The sequence below is a fragment of the Quercus lobata genome, chromosome 8 (assembly GCF_001633185.2).
Source record: "Quercus lobata isolate SW786 chromosome 8, ValleyOak3.0 Primary Assembly, whole genome shotgun sequence".
NCBI lineage: Eukaryota > Viridiplantae > Streptophyta > Magnoliopsida > Fagales > Fagaceae > Quercus > Quercus lobata.
This window is the reverse complement of record NC_044911.1, coordinates 50,341,335-50,363,194: the sequence shown is the minus strand read 5'-3', so window position 1 is coordinate 50,363,194 and position 21,860 is coordinate 50,341,335. Positions and strand designations below refer to the sequence as shown.

At 33.3% G+C, this 21,860-nt stretch overlaps 1 long non-coding RNA gene and 2 pseudogenes across 1 annotated transcript; 1 reads left to right on the top strand and 2 right to left on the bottom strand.

Annotated features, from left to right (window-relative positions):
• Positions 1-2,411: 2,411 nt before the first annotated feature.
• Positions 2,412-6,497, bottom strand: LOC115958219 (annotated as a pseudogene).
• Positions 6,498-8,047: 1,550 nt separating this feature from the next.
• LOC115957022 lies at positions 8,048-13,787 on the bottom strand (annotated as a pseudogene).
• On the top strand, positions 11,138-12,513 carry LOC115958222. The gene is made up of 3 exons (XR_004084482.1): positions 11,138-11,362; positions 11,481-11,547; positions 12,167-12,513. It is a non-coding gene; the product is annotated as an uncharacterized LOC115958222 (long non-coding RNA).
• Positions 13,788-21,860: the final 8,073 nt, after the last annotated feature.

The following is a 21,860-nucleotide window of genomic DNA, read 5'->3' as shown; positions in this document are numbered from 1 at the left end:
CAGGTTCTGATTTTAATTTTTTTTTTTTTTAATGAAATGACGTCGTATGGGTGTTATTAAAAACAAAGAAACAAAAGCTAAAGCAAAACGGTGCGTTTTATGCTATTTTTTCAAATTCTCAAGGCCATATAAATTCATTATTTTGTCCTGAATCTCCTAATATTCTTTAACTCTCTCTCTCGCTCTCGCCTTTTAGTCTCGCCTGACGCAGCGGCGCTCACCTGAACTCTCGCTATTGCTCACTAGTCACGGCAAACCAATAATAAGTATTAATGATTCTTAATCTCGTGTACTTCACAGTTTTTTGGGGTGGTAAAATATAGTACAATGGGTTTTAGGCTTGTAAGAGAAGTGAAGTTTATGATTTTGATTTATTGGTGAGAGCTTGGGTTTGTGTTTGTGTTTGTGTTTGTGTCTGTATTTGTCTTTGTGTTTGTGAGTGATTGAGAATTTGAGAGTATTTTGTATTTGGTGAGGTTCTGAGTGTCGTGTGCATTGTGTATCATAGGCATAAAATAAATGACTTTCTGTTTGTGTTTGACTTTAATCCTACTTAGGCACTTACTTTAATATCTCCTTGTATTTCTGAGTGTCGTATGTGTTTGTCTTTGTGTTTGCGAGTAATTTAATATGTCCTTGGATCATTACTATTTGGGTGAACAGATTTGTTGAACAGTGTTTTTATTTATTTATTTATTTTTATGTGAACAGATTTTATTTATGTGAATAGATTTGTTGAACAAATTTTTTTATGTGAATAGTGAACAAATTTTTTCTGGTTAATGATTCAAATCAAACTGACCAAATCGATTAGATCGAGCCGATCAAACCGCACCACCATAGGTCGAAAAACCGACCCTAATCGGTATGCATCGGTTTTAATTATTATAAAACTGATCCCTATCGGTTCGGTAACAAATTTGAAAAAATACCGAGCAAACCGTGCACACCCCTAGTTAAAAGCTATATTTTTTTTTAAGTGTTTTGCTATGAATGTTGGAATTGCTTTATGTAATTTTGCCAAATGATACTGACGCAGGACAACCAGAACAAAACTGAAACAATAATAAAATAAATGGATATGAACTAGGAGTCAGCACCTAGACCTTTCTTGGAGTCAGTACCAAGCGGGGAAACCACTAGAAGTCAGCACCTAAGGTAGACTTGGAGTCAGCACCAGACCAAAGAAAGACCAAACGGCCATTTTTCATTCATCAAAAATATCAACTAACTTCTTAGGGAATACAATAGGTTGCTTATAAAGGATTGCTAAACCCTAGTTCTAATTGGCTAGGAAACCCTAATTACCTTATTACGAAAATAACCTTGCTTCCAAATTAAAATATTAATAGCCTAATAAACTACTAGGACCTAAAACATAAAAAATACAATTGACTTGCAAACATAAATAAAACTAAATAAAAATCTTTTTGCGTCTCCTGCATCAGATACTTTCTACAACCTGATGTTAAGATCAATGACCATTAACCAATTAATATCTTTTGTGCATGATTGCATAATAAAATATACATTTCTTTGATATATGACATAGAGAAAAATTAATAGATACTTTAAAAATATTGGTTTAGAAAATATTTTTAGATTTTTTTAATGAGTAAATAAAAAAGTAAGTGATTTTTTGACCCTTTTTTTTACTTTTTCATAAAAGTGGTATAAAATTTTTCTTAAAATAATCTTTTAACAAATGTGAGCACCCATTAACCAAATGCTATGATATATAGTATATATTTACCATACTAACATTTCACTAATGTCTCATGTTACCAATGGATATTCATAGATGAACCTAAATCAAAGTATTATATAACTTCATGTATGAAGAAATGAAGAAAATACATTATGATGGCTGGGAAGCAGTAGCTGCTTGATTTATGATGCACATTCATGTTTGGGAAATTATATGGCTGGGAAGTAGCAGCAACCTTTATTTTTTATTTTTTATTTTTTTTTACAAGATAGAATTTCTACTCTAGCCTAATCTAAGTGTATATGTGTGTTAAACTCTCTCCTAAAGACTTGAACCCCAATTCTTGCCCCCCATACCTCACAAACACATATACTTATAGAATGACCACCTAATCAACTGCTTGATTTGTACTAAACTAGGAAGGACAAAAGTAAAACAAGAATTAAAGAACTACAGAATTTGAGCTTAACTTATTGGTAACTTAAAACAATAATTAACTGAAAAACTGATAAAAGGACTAAATGGAAATTAATTAATTAATTATTTTTTTGAGAAATAATTAATTAATTATAAATTCTCACAAACTGTTTTAGTGGTTGAGGAATTTTTTTTTTAAATTATATTTTGAATTAAAATAAACCATAGATAAGAAAGCACTCTTAAAAAATTGGAAATAAATTATGTGTGGATTCACATGTTTAAATCATTATTAAATAAAATTGACAGCAACAAATGAATTAAATTCAACTTCAATTGTTATCCTTTACATACTATAGTTCCAAAACCGAGCATATGCAAACCATTTACTGAAACTGTATTGCCAGAAGCCTGCACTTTGAGTTTAAAGCAATGATGATTGAATTTTCACAGTTTTCTCTCACTCAGAAAGGTAAGCAAGCATGCCAACCTAATGAGAAACTTAACAGTTCACAGAAGGAAATCAGAAATCTAGAGGAAATGGGGAACCACTTACCACTTTATAAGTGCCTGGTTTCACCACTCTACTGACATCTATGAAGTTGAAAAGAAGCTAAAAAGGAACAAATCCATGGTCAGTTAAGCCAACAATTTTTTTTTTCTTGGGACAGAAAATGCACATACTCTTTTATATCTTTAAATATTTTTACCTGAAGCTTGTCAGACTTGAGAAAGCGACGACCAGGGCGACTACCATCTGGCATCCGAACAAGGAGAGTTGCTGCATTCTCATTATCTTTTTCTGGTTCCTTTGAAAGTGAAGCTTCTCTTGCAGCTAGTATTCTCTCCAGTTCCTGTCATCAAAAAGAGAGAGAGATATGAACAGACTAGCTACCACAAAACAAATCATAATGGGAGTTCCCTCTCTATACAAGAAAATATACATAACCACGCATTTATTTCTTACAATTTAAGACATATACCTACGGCTGGCAACAATCACTCTCTCACCAGGAAAAATGTTTCATTACTTTTGGAAAATTCAAAACCTCAGACTTTTCACATCAATAATTCCACTTCATTCTGGATTATTTCTTAACCTCAAACCCAGGCAATATAACATACACTCAGGAAAAAAGAGGAAGGGATAATATATATATATATATATATATCTTTAAGCATGTAAAACTGTTGTAAACAGATGAAGCACTCAAAACTTATTTTCTGCCCTTATATCTCATGCACTATTTAATTACAAAAGAATTTAACTCCATCTTAAACAAACCCTGTTGACTATATTGATATGATAAAAAAGAAACATGCCAAAAAATGTCAATGAATCTTCAGCAAACACTAGGCATCTGCAAGAACACCAAAACCCAACAGACATTTGATACTACCTCTCCCTCAAGCAATTTGTTGCAGAATTTGTCTTCCCTTAATTGATGAGTTTCAGTCTCCTAGAAAGAAAGATGCAGGATATTCAAATTGCACAGAAAAATTGAACAATCATATCATACAGAATGTTATCATCACACTGATTGCAAGAAGTTAGTTAGAACCTGTTGTCTCTTAGAGATTGCTGTTCTGTTAGAAAGGGTGATGGAGGATGAGGTACAGAATGAGAACTGGAGCTTCTATCTAGACCAGTTTGAATATTAGGTGCATGCTGAAAGTGATTTGAAGTCCCTTCAGGAATTTTTCCAAAAAGTGCAGCTTCAATCATAGCTGCATCATCAAGCTCTTCCAAAGAAATGCCTCCCCACTTTGCAAAAAGGTGCGAACATATAATTTAGTGAAGCAGTTGTTACTGTTACTTTTTTCATTTATTATTTGCATGAGCTGATTCAAAATTGCTATCAACAAACAAACAATACCTTGTCAGTATGAACAGCATCTGTGCTGTGTTGTTTCCTATTTTCAGCTCCATCTTTGTGCGATGAGCTTCCTCGCTTCAACTAAAAAATGTTTCTCAGTTAGAAGAATGACATCCAAGCCTTCACAAGGCAGAACAAAAAATTTTATTATATAATTTTGGTAACTTTCATTTTATTATTAATTTAATTTCTTCTTTTTCTGTGGACTAGTAAAATGCAGGAAGGAATAATTAGCTCCACAAATCTGCATCTGAGCTTAGCCTAAGAAGAGCTGAAACAAAGTGATATGCTTTAAAATAAATTTTTTAAAAATAGAGCCAAAAAGACCTTCCATCAAAGATCTTGAGCACGGTGTTCTCAAGACGCAGGTCCCCTCTCTCTCCAAAAATAAAAATGGGGGTCAGGCTGCCTACTAATCACCTCATAGACCCCGCAAAAAAGTGAGTTTTGTGTATTGCATACAACCCTTTTTCTTTTTTTTTTGCCACAATATCCAGACAATTAGTTTCTCGTGCACTAAAAATGAAGCCTGGAAGCATGCTTGCATTTCCCACTAGATGCTGCTTATATACTCAAATGGCATCTCAATAATGCATTTTGATGAAAAGTAACACAAGTGTTTTTTGTGTGTATTTGTGATAGACAAATGTAGCCAGCTATAGAGGAACACACCTTCCATTTACTTTTCTTAGCTTTCTCATTTCTACCAATCAAATCAGAAGATCCAGCTCCTTGATCTTCATTTTTTACTTGCTGCTCACGAATTGCTATTCTTCCTCTGCTGTCTGAACTCAATTCATGTTAGGGGGAACCAAGAATCAACATAGGGAAAGCATGAATAACATACTAAATACAAGATCCAAAAATAAATACCTTCAAGGACAATGAAATTGCACGAGAAATATCATCATCTTCTGGGTGATGTTGGTTATGCAGTAGCCCAATACCAGAAGAATCCTGCACAAGTATGTTGATAAAAAGAACTTAAAGAAAACAATTCAAAAAATTACAGGCCAAGGCAGTAAAATTAGCCATAGCATACATTTGAAGCACTACGTAGCTGATTCAGATAATTCCTTTCAGCCTCCTGCTTTGAAGCCTCAATAGAAGCTCGACTCATTTCTTCCTCTACATTTTCATCGGTTCCCGGACCATGAGGTAATGAAGTTCCAGTATCATACTCCGTCTGCCTTAGTCCTGAATGATGAGGCTGCTCATTGCTACTATTCAAGTGTTGCGGAAACTCCCTGACCTCCCCTGGATGTGGAACATATTGCCCACGAGTACCAAAATCAGAAGCACCAATTGAATTATAGAGATCTCTCCGGTAATTGGCGTCAAGCAGTAATGAAGGCCTGAAACTTCTAGCAGCAGATAATAATGGTAAAATCCCACATGGTCCGGCTTGAACCGGACCATTCATGTTTGGGAAATTATATGGCTGGGAAGCAGAAGCTGCTTGATTTGTACCAGACAAGGAAGGACAAAAGTAAAACAAGAATTACTTAACTTATTGGTAGCTTAAAACAATAATTAACTCAAAAACTGATAGAGGACTAAAAGGAAATTAATTAATTAATTTAAACAAAAAAGTGAATTAAACTGATATTCCATACATGTGTCTACCCACATCACCATAATGTGCATTTACAGCTTCATTGAGATTGCCTCCATGCTCCTGTTTACCAACCAAAATATGTCAAACAATTCACAAAATGCACGGAAGCCGCATATAGCAAGGAACTTATCTTACCTTAAAAAGATGCACATTGTACATTTTTTGTTTCTTCTTTCAATATTTAATATAACATCAAAATAATAACAAATTTTATCAAAAGAATCATTCCAAAAAACCCCAGGGGCTCAAATTCCCGACCTCACAGCCGAGTTTAAGCTACTTTTTGTGGTGCAATTTTAGTATCTGATGTAGCATTCTGTGATTATGTCCTTAAACTACACATATACAATTACTTATGGTGATTAATGTTCAACAAAACAGACTAATAATTGAATTCAAACACGTTCACACACAAAGCACACTAACTATTTCAATTCATGTACGAAACAGAGTCCCTAAGCTTGATTACTAAGCATGAATTTCTAAATCATAGTACATTATGTATCAAATTTCTCACAAACTAATAATCAGGGAAGATAATCAAGAATTAGAGCAAAAAGTAGCTAAAAGATACAAGAAACACTAGAAATACAAAGTGAGTGAGTGAGGTGAGTGATATATAAGGACGAAAATGAGAGATGAGGAAATGCACCTCCAGTTTACGAAGAGCGATTGACTCAGACGCGCCGGTGATGGCGACGAACGTGTCGATCTCTTGCTGCGATGGCCTCGCCATTGTGGTCGATTTCCCGAAAGCTTCACAGAGAGAGAGAGAGAGAGAGAAAGTGAGGTTTGGTTTGCGCTTTGGCAAAGAGAAAAAGTGTGCGTTTTGTGTTGTGTGAATTCTGAGACTTTTTTTGCTTTTGGTTTTTTTTTTTTTTTTGGGATTAAACAGTGAGGATTGTATTTATACGTATTGAGGGAAAAGCAACGGGTGTGCGCGCTGTTCTTTTTTATTCAACTTTATTATATTTTAATTAATTTTTCGGTGAGTGGATTAGGATTAGGATTAGGATTAGGATTAGAACAGTGTGCATGTTCAGCTTCACGTGACTGCTCCAGTTGGCTTCCACGTTCAAACTTTGAAAGTGATAGGATAGCCCAAATTCCAAATTGAGCATTTATTATTTTAATACTGTATTGAAAAATGTTTGAAGTTATTATTTTTACTACCAATTATTTACAAACATAATTAATAAATATTTAAATTTACGCAAGGTGGATCGAGGGGAGTTAACATGGGACAAGGTGTGATGAGGTGGGGACGTGAGAGCAACTACCATGTGGAATAGGGCTAAAGAATTCATGGTATGCCACCACCTCCATCCCTTTGTTATCCCTTATTATAAATGGAACATCATATTTTCAATTTTGTATTATTGATTCTTGAACTAACAAAAATGACTACTTTTTCTCGGTTCCATCAATTACCACCGATAAAAATAAATGACTGATTTTAGTGAATTATAATATTAATTGATAAATACAACTATACAAGGACATTTTATTAATATTTATATTATTTAGTTGGATTAAAGTGTGTTGATAAATGTAATTGTAAGGGAGTTATAATACTGTGCAAAGTATTTATGAAAATAAATAGGTTATAATTCCCACTAATCTTGAGTAATTGGTGGAAGTCTAATACAAAAAAAAAAAAAAGGCAACGGGTCAAAATAAAATCTGTGTTAAAATCCTTAGATTGGACAAACAATGAACAGATGCAGGATTGGGAAGACATATTGACTTCTTAGATTTGGCGTGAAGGTTACAAACATGCCGGATTGACCATTCCAGAACAAAATCAAAGAATAAGCAAGGAGCTAGCACAGCCAACTATAATAGCTAATCTGACGAAGCAACAAAAGTGAACCGAATAAGGAGAAATTGGAAAATTGTTTGACGAAGAATCTCAGACAATCATTCTTAAAGTTCAAATTGCAGCCTCACAATGGCAAGATAATACACTTATCTGGGTTGTCAATAGAAGTGGAACTTTATAGTAAAATCAGCCTACTGGCAACACCAAAAAAGCAGATTCAACGGGGAAGATTTTAGTCTTAGCAGAAAACACGAGAATGTTATGGAGAGTGTATGTGGATGTTTTACCATTATGAAGTTCAATCGCTCATTTGTAATTAATGCAGTAGAAGACATAATTTTTCCTTCATGTCATATGGAAGAAGAATTATGGACCTCGTATTAATATGATAGAAGACTAGAATTACGTCATTAACAATACCACATGCACATTATCTAAAGTCTAGAAAATGAAAAGCAAAAATAAAGCCCAAGTAAAATTAAAACAAATATTTATAGTGAGGGGTTCCAGCGTAATACTAAAGCGGTTCCAGCGTAATACTAAAGCGAAATTAAAAACCAAAGTAATTAATAGACCAATAAAAATTATATATTAGCACAAGGAATTTAGACTTGGGGGCGATCTTCAGGCATGAATCTCCTCCAAAACCAATGCTCCTTCCACACATTATGGTTAGTGTCATTTCTTCGATGGAAATGTTCTTGGTCTCCGGCAAGAAGAAATAGACAGAGGGTCATGAGTACCACGAAAAAGGCAAAGAAGATGAACAAGCCAAACTTCAAGTGACAGAGCATGGTAAGGAATAATTGGGCCACAATGAATGTGAAGAGCATGTTCACAGAAACAGTGATACTCTGTGCAGCCGATCAAATCTCTAGTGGGAAAATCTCACTTGGCACTAACCATCCCAATGGCCCCCATGACTACGCAAAAGCAGCTACATAGGCACATATGAAGAACACAACAAGGCCAGCAAACCACTTGGGCAAATCTATAACTTGACCTGTTACTCCAAATTTCCATCCAATGAAGATTGTTACCAAAACCTACAACATGAGCAATGTAATTTACATTATATAAAAATTTATGGATGCAACTTTTCATATAGGAATAAAATTGAATACACATAAAAAGAATAGTTAAGACGTGTGTTACCTGAAATATGAGCATTTGAATTCCACCCTCTAGGAAAAGAAATCTGCTACCCCATCAATCAGTACCATAGATGGAGACCAATGTAGCAAAACAATTGATTCCACCAGTGATGAGTGCTGATAAGAGTGAAGCATTATCCCCAAACCCAATTGTTTTGAAAAGCTGAGGAGCATAGAACATGATAACATTGATGCCAGTAAATTGTTGGAAAAATGGAATGGCCATAGACATGATCAATTGAGGCCTATACTTTCTAGTCTGAATGTTTCTCCAAGGGTGTTTCACAGCTTTAGAAGCTTCACTTGCTGCCACAAGATCCTCGAACTCAGCCTCAATTTCCTTATCAGAAACACCACAAATTCGCTTGAGTATTGCTTGGGCTTTTTTCAGGTTCATTCTTCTCAAGCATTGAGTTTGGAGTGTTGGGGAGGAAAAATGATGAGAGCACAATGAAGAGGGCAGGAACAGCTGCACCACCTAGACTTACACGCCATCCATAGCCACGTTTGATCTTGGGTGTGAGGTAGTTAACAACATTGGCTATCAAAATACCTATTGTAATACACAGTTGGAAGATAATGTTAAGAGAACCTCGAAGTTTGTATAGAGCCATCTCTGAGAGGTATAATGATACAGTCTGCACAGAATTGAATAAATCAAAGTTATTTAGTGATATATATATATATATATATATATATATATATTTATATAAGTTCAGTTTTGAAAGAAATAAAATAAGCTCTTGAGTAATTCTATCAATTAATATATATAGAGTAAGTGATAAAGTTAAAAAGAATTTTTTTAAGTCATAAATTGATAATTTTAAGAATTATGTACTTCCCTTATAAATTTAGGATAAACTCATGTAACCCTAAGGCAACCCATGAATTAGGGTTAGGATTATTTTTCCAAGCTAGTGCCTTCATTATATTACTGAACAAAAATTTATTTATATTACTTTTTGGTAATAAAAACCAAATGATTAAAAATATAAATAAATTTTAAAAAATTGATATTAGATACCAATAACAAGAAAATAAATGGGAACAAGCAAAAACTTTAATTGTTTTATTATCACAAGAAAGATCATTATGAATTATTATTATTATTATTATTATTATTATTATTATTATTATTATTATTATTATTATTATGTACTTTCCTTATAAATTTAGGATAAACCCATGTTTCCATGAAAAGAAAAAAAAAAAAAAAAAGGATAAACTCATGCAACCTTAAGGCAACCCATGAATTAGGGTTAGGATTATGTTTTGAAGCTAGTGGCTTCAATATATTACTGAGCTAGCCTACTATATTAGTTTTTAATAATAATAAAAAACTACCCAATGCTAGTCCCAATTACGTAATAAGATATTTGAAGGATAAAAATTAAAACTGGATAAAAATTAAAACTTGCATGTAAAAGACTAAAAGTAAAAGCAAAAGAGAGAGAAAAAAAAATAAAGAAAAGCAAATAATTAGGAGATTTTATATTTATCTGATTAGCAAAGCCTACACCAATACCCAATAAAATTCGACCAATGATAAGCATAGCAATATTTAGAGCAACAACATTGATGATAGCTAAAGACAAGAAAACCAAACCACCAATGAGCATGGATATTTTCCTACCCAACTTCTTGGTCACCCATGATGCACCAAACAATGCCACAAGTGCAGCCAAGTATATAGAAAATGTAAACATGGTCAATGTGACACTCAAATTTACAGTACTGATTGGTTGATTTATCCAAGGCCTCCTTATGATAAACCGATGGGAAACACTTTTGCAAGAAGGGAGCCGTGGACGTCACATCACCTATATAGGTATAAAAAATCACATATGTTATAATCGAACTAAACACATAAACATACATGCATGGAACGTATGTGAAAGAAGAATTAATAATGGAAAAAAGAAACATATGGTATTATATTGTGGTTCTTAAATGCTTGCTTACCTGAGATACCAATATAGAAAAGTGCAGCCAAGTATATAGAAAATGTAAACATGGTCAATGTGACACTCAAATTTACAGTACTGATTGGTTGATTTATCCAAGGCCTCCTTATGATAAACCGATGGGAAACACTTTTGCAAGAAGGGAGCCGTGGACGTCACATCACCTATATAGGTATAAAAAATCACATATGTTATAATCGAACTAAACACATAAACATACATGCATGGAACGTATGTGAAAGAAGAATTAATAATGGAAAAAAGAAACATATGGTATTATATTGTGGTTCTTAAATGCTTGCTTACCTGAGATACCAATATTGTAGGGGTGACAAAATAAGTCCAAACCCACTTGCCTGCCAAAATCTACCCACTTTAATTAAACCCAAACCCACCCAGTTATTATTTGGGTTAAATGGGCATCAATCCAATTAGACCCAATAATTATTGAGTTTTAACTAAAAACCTATTAAGACTCATTTAATTCAAAAACAATAAGCCCAAATTCAATATAGCCCTTAACATCCAAAATATATATATATATATATATATATAAAAATAAAAAAACCAGCCCCTCTCTGCCTCTCAACTCTCTCTCCTTAGTCCTCAAACTAGGGTTTTCAAATTTTCCTTCATTTTCTCAGCCTCCAATCATGTTTTAATTGGTAAGTTTTTTGTGGTTCTTCAAATTGATTACTAATCTTGTTCGTGCTGATTCAGATTTCGCAGTTTCCTTCATTTTCTCAGCCTCCATTCGATTTTCTCTTGGTCTCCCATCTCTCAGCTGTTGTATTTTGCTCAGGTGAGAACAATCCTCTCTCTCTCTCATTTTTTACTTCCACCGGTTAAGATGGTGGTAACCCCAACTGGGTCTAATGTGGATTTTGTTGGGTCTAACTATTCTGGTGAATCCATTGTAGTTACACACTTGGGGCGTTTGATAAAGAATCCCAGAGCTTGAAGATTGTTCCTGTTGCCTTTGACAAGGTGGAATTTTCTATTTGATTTGCTTAGAAAGTTTTAAAATTGGGTTTTTTTGTTTACTATTTGGTTGCTTTGAAAACGTGGGATAAGTTTGCTTATTCACTCATTTGGTTATGTGTTGTTTGGTGGATAATGAGTTGTGGAATGTGTAGTTGTTTACTGTTGGGTTGTTGATGAAATTTTGGAGTTTAACTTGGCTTTTGTTGTGGAAATTTGAGCTTGTTGTCTTTGAGTACTGAAGTAATTTTATTACATACTCAGTATGTAATTTTATTAACTGAGTAATGTCTTTGAATCTATATTTAGATCATTTGGATTATTCTACTATCTCTTATGCAACATTCTACTTTCTATTTATTAGAAACTAATGTAAGCATTTTGGTAATCTTTTCTTCTATCTTCTGCTAAGATACAAATGCTCTTTGTGACAGACCTAGTGCTAGTGCATTGTTTAGATATCTGAAGTTTAAATATGAAATGATCATACTTATTTGCTAGTTCTGGTTATGGTTAATGCTTTTATAGCAAAGTGTCATCGTTCTTTGGTTATGCCATGCCCGCAACTCCTGATACTACTCGGCACCCTTATGCACAATAATGATATCCTTTGATGTGTTTGCAGGAGACAGCAAAACCTAAGGAGGATGAGGAAGTAGTTATTAAAGACCAGGAAGCAGATTTTGCAGAAGTTCATAGTCTTGTGAAGTCTTATGCAAGTGACGATGGCCCTGATGACTGGATATAATTGATTATTAGTCATAAAAGACTATCTATTGGCTTTATTGAAAAGGATAGGAAATGCTAAAATGTTTCTATTGCTTATCGCAATTTGACTGGCCTATTATTTGCTTGTTCTTGTGCAAGCTCATTTTTGATCTCATTACATTTTGTTTTTTCAAAAAAAGAAAAAAGAAAAAAGAAAAAGAAATAGAAATAGAGAAAAATATATGTACTAGAATATAAGATGTAATTCATGCACTCATTAAATAGAATTCTGATTTATTTATGTTGAAGAATACATTCTAATACAATTATCATCGGCACCATTTCAATATCTATTTGCAATTTGTATGTAAGGTTGTTAGTTATTGGATTTATCCAATAATTTAAATATGTTGGTGTTGATTGCACATAATTATGGATAATTGATTAGTGCTGACCTTGTTAGCAGTTTGAATTTGGCATAGAATTCTCTTAGAATAATTTAGACAAGGTGAAGCCAATATTTTTAGTTTGTACGTGCTTTTGGGGGTATAAAATAATCAATAATTTATGGATGACTACTATGTTTATATTAATGTTAATAATTCTACAACATATGTTGCTTTGTTCAGTTTCCAAATACCTACTCCATCTACCTAAACAACTAAAAATATAACAAAATAAATAAAATAAGAGAAATGTGAATCTTCCATTATAATTATATAACTGGTTCGATCATTTTTTGGGTTTTGGGGTATTTTGGTAATTTTCAGGTTTTTGAGGTATTTTGGTCATTTTTGGATTTCAAGGGTATTTTGGTTATTTTTCGGATTTTGGGGGTATTTTGGTAATTTTAAGGTTTTGGTGGTATTTTGGTCATTTTTTAGGTTTTGGGGTTATTTTGGTCATTTTTTGGGTTTCGGGAGTATTTTGGTCATTTTTTGGGTATATTTTGGTCATTTTTGGGTTTCGGAGGTATTTTGGTCATTTTCTTGGTTTTGGGAGTATTTTGGTAATTTTAAAGTTTCGGGGGTATTTCGGTCATTTTTGGGTTTCAGGGGGTATTTTGGTAATTTTTTGGGTTTTGGGGGGTATTTTGGTAATTTTCAGGTTTCAGGGGGTATTTTGGTCATTTTTTAGATCTTGGGAGTATTTTGGTAATTTTTAGGTTTTGAAGTATTTTGGTCATATTTGAATATTTTAGAATACTTTGGTCATTTTCACTTTAGGGGCATTTTGGTAATTTTGATAATTGGGTAATTGGGTGGCTTGGAGTTTATTCATAATAATTGGGTTGGGTTGGGTTGGTCTTAGAAACAATTAGTAAAATGAGTTTTAATGGGTAAATAGGTTTTATATATCCAACCCAATTATGTCCACTCCAAACTCACCCATTTGACACCCCTACAATATCATAACCAAAAATCAAACCCCCCATGGCAGCGACAGTGCAAGTTACCAACACATAGAATTAAAGTGATTTCTCCAGGGTAATTCTTTTTAGGATCACCATCATTGGGATCAGTCCATGCAGCACCCATAGCGAACAACAAGAAAAAGAGAACAGCAAAGATCAAGAAGAAGAAGGACGAGAAACAAGAAGGCAAAAGTAAGAAGAAAGAGATATGAGTTAAATTAAAGGGTTTATGGTTTCTTATATATACACATAGAAAACTTAAGGCGGTGGGTAAAAACGTTGCCCTACTAGTAATAGAGTTAGTATATTGTACAATTTCATTGAAATTAAACCGATAATATATCTTATTAAATGCAACTGTTTAATCCTAGTCCAAATTAACCACGTTTTTCGTGGCGTGTAGTACTCTAGACTTTATCTACTTATCCAAAAAATTAAAACTCCACTTAATTATGTAATAATTAAATGGAGTTTTGTCCAATAATGGAAATGTACTCTTAGTCTTAGACACCATAATTAATCTTTATAATATGTTGGTAGATGACTTTTTTTTTTGGATCTTATGTTGGTAGATAATATATCAATCAGGGGCGGGGGCCATGGCCCCCTGACTTTTTAAAATTTCCATTATAGATAGTAAGAATCTTAATTATTAGTATTAAAATTTACTTACCTGCCCTCCTAAGATTTTGGCTTTCCTGAAATTTAATTTAATTAAGAGAAGTTTGATATAAAGAACCTTAAAAAAAAAAAAAAAAAAAAAAAAAAAAAAAAAAAAAAACTTCTGACACATTCCTTTGCCGATATTCTCTCCAAATACAATCAGCAAAACAATTTAAACAAATTCCATATATATAAAAAACCAAAAAAAAAAAAAAATCCCTTCTAATTGGGAGCTCTATGTAAATTATAACTTTTCCAAATTAAAAAAAAAAAAAAAAAAAAATCTGTATCAATATATATATATATATATATTTATAGCACGTAGTTGCCGCAGTTTATAACTTCAAAAAAAAAAAAATTAATACATAAAGTTTTACAATTTCCTTCTACAAGTATTCAAATTTTGAATTGTTATATGATAGTTTATTATAAGTATCTATTGCCAATGTGGGTAGCTATGAGCCTATAATCATTTTATTTTGTTAAGTTTATCTAAAATTTTTATTTTTATGCAATTTTTATAATCTATTTGTTATTATTTTTATAAAAATATTTTAAACTAAATGACTAAACTAAACTCATTGGCTTTATATTAATTATTGGCGCATACAATCACACTCATTTATACATAAAATTATACACTAGTGTCTATTTAATCAATTTTTTTTTTGAATTTTACCAACTTTATAACAAGTTATTATAACATGATAACAATATACACACATGTAACAAACCATATCTATTTCCTAATTATTAAATTATATATATATATATATTTATATTATAATGTACATACAAACATTCACACACATCATAATTCATACAAATAATATTATAACAAAAAGTAATGCACACAGTCAATATTAGACACACTCATACACATAATATAAATTTATAAAAAATAGTGACACTTACAATTCACAAACACTTATTTTTTATTCTTAGAGTTGGAAATACTTGTAATAAGGGTGTGTAAAATTTAAGTCAGGTGTGTAAATATATTTTTAAGAAAAAAATTATAGTATTTGTGAGAGCGGATTTTGGGGCCCAGGCCCAGTAAACAGGCGATTCTGGCCCAAAAGACTCTCAACAATGAATTTGTAGAGAGTGGGTCGAAGAACTAGGTCTAGACAGAATGAACGTAATTGTTAGTAAGCCATGCAACCATTTGAACGCGGGGATGTTTTATTAAGTTTCCTGGGATAACAGTTCATGGAACAATAACTTAGGCTTTGTTTACAGAACTTCTCTCTCTTTCTCTTCCCTTTTCCTTACTTTTTGCTCTCCAGCTTCCGATCCCCAGATCATGGGGGTTTTCTTCTCTTATATAGCATCCTTCGAATGATAATGGCCCTACACTTGTTGGTCATCTGGGCCTCTACTTAAGTGTCTGTCCCCTAGGACATCATCCTTCTTTTCTGTGAGTTGCACTGGCCAAGATAATACTGTTCTCCTATCCTCTCCACATTAATGCGGCTGGAAAAGTAGCTTCCTTGCATTTAATGCGGCAGTTGTGGTTGCCCCCCTGAGCGTCCAGCATTTCCCTTCGATTTGGGATGATTTCCCACTATGTGAAGGGTGTGTGTTGGACTCCCATTTGACGTGTCCGAGGAGACACTCCTCCTCGGACGCCTCTTAAACAGGCCCGGCCTGGCCCAACATGGTTGGGTTGGAAGTCCTCTGGCCATGTCCTCATTTCCTGTTATGGCTGGGCTTTGTACGGGTACCATGGCCCACAGCTTACTGGCGAATCTTACCCCCCACAGTATTAAACTAACAAAAAAAAAATTATATATATAATTTTTTGTTTTGGGAAGTCAGGGGGTTCAAATGAACCCCCTGAGAATAGTGTAGCGCCGCCCATGTACTCAGTAACTTAACTTAGTAATAATACAGAAATATTAAAAATAAGTAACTTAGCATGCAATTTTCCATTTGATTATATGGTTTTGTTTGATTGCACCCACTTTACTATTTAATCATGGTTTTTATTATTATTATTATTATTTTTTTAAGTTTAGAACTTTATTAGCACAATTTGGCCCCTTAAAAAAAAAATTTCTAACTCCGCCGCCATATATCATCAATATATGATAATCTACATTGAGTCTATACTATGTAGTAAAAATTAGATTTTTATAGAGCTTTCACAATCACATTAATAAACTAGCAGTTTACACAATATTGTAGTTAATTAATCAAAAAATTTAAATTTGTCTAACATGTAAGGTTATTCCAGTTAAGACTATAATACCAAAGAGGTTGTGTATTTTGAAATACTAAATTGTGAGGATAAATTCAACAAAGACTCAATGTAAACCCTCCAATAACATTTTAGATACATCATCATTCTTCAGTGCACACATCAAAATTACTCTCACCCACACATGAAATTGGATTGCATCTTTTCCAAAATTGGGTTTTTTTTTTTTTTTTTTTTTTTTTCGTTGAGAATGAAATGGTTGGATGGTGAATGGGTACTTGATTTTATCAAAGTATAAAGATAAAAGGTATATATTGGTATACATCACAGTTCACACGTACCCCTAATGGCCTATTTGGAAGTTTTTTAAGGAAGGAGGGGAGGGGGGGGGGGAAGTTTGGAGGGGTTTCAACCACCTCTAACCCCTCATTTTTAATTCCCCCAAATTGGAGAGATTTGGAGGGAGAGTAGAGTAGATCAATTATTGACTAGATAAATTTCCCAATTTACCCTTTCTAAATTAATAATAGACCAATGTTGCAAGTTCATTTTCAAATAGGGGCAAATTTGTCTATTTTAATCATTTTCTCTCCTCTCCATCCTAATTTTTAAAACATCCAAACAAGGGAAAGGGCTAATTACTCCCTTCCCCCTTACTAATTTTAAAAACATCCAAACAAGGTGGAGGGGAACCATTCCCCTCTACTCTCCTCCTTCTCTAAACTTCCAAACAGGCCATAAATGAACTTTTGCAGAACACAATTCAATAGAAGAATATATTTTGTTTGTTGTTGCTACAATTGGTAAGGCGTATCCGGGAAGTCATGAGGGTAATTGTTTGTACTAAAAAATAAATAGAACCATATTCAGATGAGAAACGTAAGTGCAAAGATGATTACATGTATCATTCAATCATTTTTGGAATAAGCCAGAGGTTAAATAGAGAAAAAGATTCTCACCATTTCACTTCAAATGGAAAAAGTCTATTTCATGTCAATAGTGTATAAAATGTCTCCTCGTTTAAAATTTAAAATTATATAACATTAAATATACATTTAAATTTGTAATATTTAACTTAGGGTAAAATTTAGGTACAATTCTTTAGGTTTTTCTTTTAAATTTAAGCCACGTGTCCACTAAAGTTAACTCAATAAATGGGGGTTAAAAGATAACGCGTCATCTCCTTGCCTTGGTTTTTGTGTTTTTCCTTACTGGCCTGCAATTGATGATTTTAGTTTCAGATATCAGATCTTCCCCCGGTTGACTTCTTCCACCAAGTCTCCTCCGTCAGATTTCTTGTACTAAAGTCTCTTCCTCCAGAGACATTAGGTTTCTTTTATGTTCTTTTTAATATATATATATATATATATATATATATTTCAAATCCTCTCCTCTTTTTATGGCTTACCCTTTGCCTTGGTTTTTGTGTTTTTCCTCACTGGCCTGCAATTGATGATTTTAGTTTCAGATATCAGATCTTCCCCTGGTTGGCTTCTTCTACCATGTCTCCTCCTTCAAATTTCTTGTACTAAAGTCTCTTCCTCCAAAGACATTAGGTTTCTTTTATGTTCTTTTTAATATATATATATATATATATATTTTTTTTTTTTTTCAAATCCTCTCCTCTTTTTATGGCTTACCCAGCAACAAATCGAAAGAAATAAGGGGCAAGACCATGGACCAAAAATTCTTACTAGATTCAAGGAAATCAAGGTCCACCGTGAATCCCTACGCAACCGCCATGCCCCGCTGTCTTCTTCATCTCTCTCTTAGGCTAGTTCTCTCTTAAAGCTTCTATTATGAAGTTTTCATGTGGGTGAAAACCAATCTACCTCCTCACATAGTGGCCAGAATAAATGGAAGGTGTGGTAGTGAAGGGATCTTGCCGAAAATTTGTTGAGTTTCAGCCAAAATTTTTGTTTGGAACTTGTTTGTTTCTAGGGAAAATGAAGATGAAAGCGTTTGAAGCATCTGGTTTTTATTGCAGGTTGGGTTACCTTAGAGACTAAGCTCATGACTCATGGCTCATGTGAATGATATTGATGGGTGATGGCTCTATTTAATTTCTTGATCTCTCATTCTTTTGATTGAGTTTACTGCACTTTCTCTTCTTTTGAGGTGTGGTAGTAAAAGCTTGACCACTTGAGAGCACAATGTTGGTTAAGTTATTACTTTAAAGTTTAAACGCTGTTTGTTGAGTTAACTTTAGTGGATACGTTGCTTAAATTTAAAGAGGGAACTTAAGGAACTGTACCTAAGGAATTGTACCTAAGTTTTGCCCTTTAACTTATATTATGAAATGATCTATTTCAAATGAAAAGAGAATCCTAATGTGTTGAAGAAATAGTCTTAGATTTCAAAGCTTTGGTAGCAGCTTGTCTGAGAAAGTTGTTTAGTTTTCTAGTTGACAAATTCCATGACAATGTAATAATTCATCAGTTGAGTCATTTAGGGACTGTTTGGTTTAGAGGAGTTTTGAGTGATATGATCCAAAACTCATAACTGAGTATCAAAACACATGGGACCCACACAAATTTTTTTGTTTGGCTTGATTTTCACATTGTGTTTCCATCACTCAAAACTCACAAATTTTGAGTTAGAGTGATGGAAACAGGAAACAAGAAATGTGTGTTTTCAAAAACTGAGATAGGAAACTTAGTGGCATTGCTGTAAATATTCGGACTCTGTGGGACCTAGAGCTTCTGTGTTGTCCCGTCAGTTCAGAGTTGTTTGGTATTACTGTTGCAAACAACCATAGCACCACCACAACAAACCCAGCACCGCCACAACACCACCACAACAAACCCAGCGCCGATCCACACTAATGAAACACCAAAATCAACCCACAAAATCAGCCACCGATCCAAGCCACCAATTCAAGCCATGCTGTGACCCATAACCTGATCTCCACTGTAACCCAACCCCAACCGATTCAAGCCACACCATGACCCATAACCCAATCTCCACTGTAACCCAACCCCAACTGATTCAAGCCATGCCATGACCCATAACCCGATCTCCATTGTAACCCAAGCCCAAAAACCCAATCTCAAACCCGATCTCCACCATGAAACCCAGCCAACACCAAAATGACCACCACTGAAACCCACAATCACCAATCTGAACCTAGCAACCACTAAAGCAACCCACCACTTTAAACCCAATAACCACTGATTCAAACCAACCAAAAACAGTTGAGAAAGAAACAGAGAAGAGAGAAAAAAAAATCAAATACAAATTGAAGAGGGGAGAGACAGAGAAAGCTGAGAAAGAAATAGAGAAGAGTGGGAAAAAAAATCGAATATAGAGTGAAGAGGGCAGAGACAGAGAAAGAGAGATAGACAATAAAATTTGATAGAAAAGAGGGAGAGTTAGAGAAATGAAAACTAAGAGGATGCGTGGGAGAAGTAAAGGAGGAAGATTTTTTTGTTAATGAGATGCAGGTAGCAACAGTAGCAACACTGGGTGGTTTTAGTGGGCGGGGTCACGGTTTTGGAGAAAAGTTGTAGAGATATGTGATTGAGTTATGAGTCCAAACAGGTGTTTTGCAATTTTTGAATGAAGGTGAGGTTTGCGTAGAGAGTTATGAGTTTTAAAAACTGAGTTATCAAAACTGAGACATCTCTAAACCAAACGGGCCCTTAATATTCAAGATTGAAGTGTGAAAATGCAGCTCAAAGAAGGCATACACTTTGTATAGATTTTGATTGCCATTCAAACATTTCTCGATCAATTGAAATCTCCAAGTTTTGACAAAAGCTTAATCGATAAAAAATCAGGTTTGAGATGTTTTAATTTTCTAATTTCGATCGTTGTCTAGAATTTGGTACCCTACTTGCATATCTTATAAAAGAAAACTTATACACGACTTCAATTGGGTTGTTGAAGGCTATTGCCATGCACTTAATTAAATTAGAGAATATCATAATATATTTATTACACTCTTTTGAAGTCAGGTTATTGCCTAAAATTTCATAACCTACTTGCATCTCTTATAAAAGTCAGTTTATACACAACCTCAGTTGGAATTTTAAAGGCTATTGTCGTGCACTTAAGCAATTATAAAATGAGGATAAACAATTAATTAAATTTCTCTTAAAAATGATTTACATCTATATATAACTAAACTAATTTACATCCATATTTATGTACGATGAGAGTTTCAAGTGCTATATAAATGCAATGTATAATCTAGTTGTCCCAAATTCCCAATGCATTCATATGAAAAATCTCTAATACTCAATCCTAATTATACATGTACAAATATGTAACACTCAGTTCTCATTTGTATGACCCAACCCATGAAACAAAAAACTTGCCAAACTCGTGGTATCACAAACTTGCCAAAAATCTCTAATACTCAAGAGTTTTATAACTTAATTTGCATTTCATGGTATTTCTAACCGATACATCTAAAGTTCAAATATTTCATTTCTCATTATAATTATCAAATTTGTCAAAAATAACAAACAATTATTCAATTATTACAAAATCATATAATCAAATAACCAGTAACCATTACCTATTCACAAAAAAAAAAAAAAAAAAAAAAAAAAAAAAGGGAACACACATATAATCGGTTATTATATTTATATATTATTAATATTATATTGATTTAATAACAAATGACAAGATGAAGAAAAGTCATACATGAAAGTATATAGATTCTAAATAGTATTGCACTATTGCTAATAGTATTGCTTTTGCTTTTGAAGACAAACCATGCACGTGTTGGACATGGAACAAATTGTAATCTCAAATTTGTCAAAAAAATCTTGTCTACACTTTAAGGCTCCGTTTGGTTTGAGGAGTAGAAAAGTGGGAGGATAAAAAATTGTGGGAGGATAAAAAAATGGAAGGATGGAAAATATTTAATTTTCCCTCTTGTGTTTTTGGTTGGAGAGGTGGAAAAGTTGGAGGGTGGAAAACTCTTTTGTTTAGTTAAAGAGAAAAAGGGAATAATGAAAAATATAATTTATATAAATTGACTATTATACCTTTATTACATAATATGTAATAAATAAATTTATTTGTACTCATTAAATAATATAAATTTTACCACATCATATATATATATATATATAAATTTATATTATTATTTTAATTATTATAATGTAAAATTTATCATAGTGTATATATAAATTTAATTGAAAAAAAAAAATGGACCGCTTGACGTTGCTGTGTTGAAGGTAAGATGAGAATTTGCTTCAAGCAAAAGAAGTCCTCAGGTGGGGTAGGGTAGGTGATAGAGTCATTAGCTCATAAGTAAGAGTAGGTGGGAGAGGGGTATTTGCGTAGTAGTGCTGTGAGCACTTTTTCTCCCCCCAGCTT